Genomic DNA, 1,511 nt, shown 5'->3' on the forward strand with positions numbered 1-1,511 from the left:
TCAGAACTGAAAGTCTCTTGGAAATCATAATGTATTCGTGAAAAAAATTGCACTTACTCTATAAAGTATTTGAAAATCAAAAAAAAAGATTTTCTTTCTCACTTCAATTTACTTAATTAAATGTTTATTCTAATTTAGAGAAATAAGCGATGCCTTTAAGCTATATTTGACTTTTATGAGGGACTTTGTGGTGTCATTAACGTGACAAGTAAGTGGCAAGTTGTAAAGAAAGAAAAGCATGATTTAAACAAGAATTGCTAGAAGTTGTCTCTCTACTTATTTTATGACTCTTTATAAAATCAGACTCCAAGGCTGAAATCAAGCTGTTTCCATTTTATCTTGAACAAAAATGATCTACCAAAATATTTTAACTGCATTGATAATGGTATTATTTACCTACTCTATTTACCTGAACTAAATTACCTGCCTAATATTTATTTGACTTTTCCTTTTTTTAACAGAAAATATTTAACTTTCGGTTAACCTTTTTTACATTTTACATTTTGGGCACCTTTCACCCCACAATAAATGGTAATTGCCCAGGAAAAAGCAAAGCTATGTAAATTTACATCCATAAAATTGAATATATATATATAAGTAATAAAGCAATAATTTTATTTTGAATAACTCATTTATGTGGGAAATTAAAATTAATGTTGTTACATAGTCTTATTAAATATCTTTTCAGTATCTCTATGCATAATTTAATTAATTTATGCAGCTTTTCTTTAAATTGTGATGATCAATTCACTTAATCAAACACTTGGTAAATTTATTTCTACTACTCTGGTTGCTCAGATGTATGTGCATGCAGTCTTTAATGGGTCTAAACCAGATAGATGAGCAAAAAATTCCACTCAGAAATTAGTGAATCCAAATTTCTTATCTTTTACATTATATTGGAAGATGACATCTGACCTCACATTCTAAATCAGAGTATATAGCTACTAGACTATGATATCTATGAAAAAATAATTTATATCTAAATATCTAGCTATAAAGAAACCTCCATGATCAGATTATTTCGCTGATAAATTCTAACAAACATTTAAGAAGGAAATAATGCCAATACTTTATAAATATTGAAGAGATGGAAGAATATAGAAGAGGAGGAAGCACTTCCCTATTTATTGTATGAGGTAAGCTTTACACAGTTATCAAACCAGACTGAGTAATTAGAGACCAATATCCTCATGAACACAGACACATGAAAGCCCAAGAAAATACTAGAAAATCAAACCAACCATATGTATTATAAAAATATAATACATATGACCATGTAGAATTTGTTCTATAAATGGAAGACTTTTTCTAATATTTGTAAACTAATCAAGGACATTCACCAGTTTAACAGAAAGAAAAGCAATTGGATCATCTCAATACAAGCTGGAAAGCTTTAAGTAAAAATTAGCATCCATTTAGGCAAACAAGAAAGGTAACGTTTTCAACCTGATCAAGAGTATCTACAAAGAAAAACCTTATAAATAACATTATTTAAAATGGTGCATGAT

This window comes from Rhinopithecus bieti, unplaced genomic scaffold, assembly GCF_001698545.2.
Source record: "Rhinopithecus bieti isolate Rb0 unplaced genomic scaffold, ASM169854v2 scaffold_18956, whole genome shotgun sequence".
Lineage (NCBI taxonomy): Eukaryota > Metazoa > Chordata > Mammalia > Primates > Cercopithecidae > Rhinopithecus > Rhinopithecus bieti.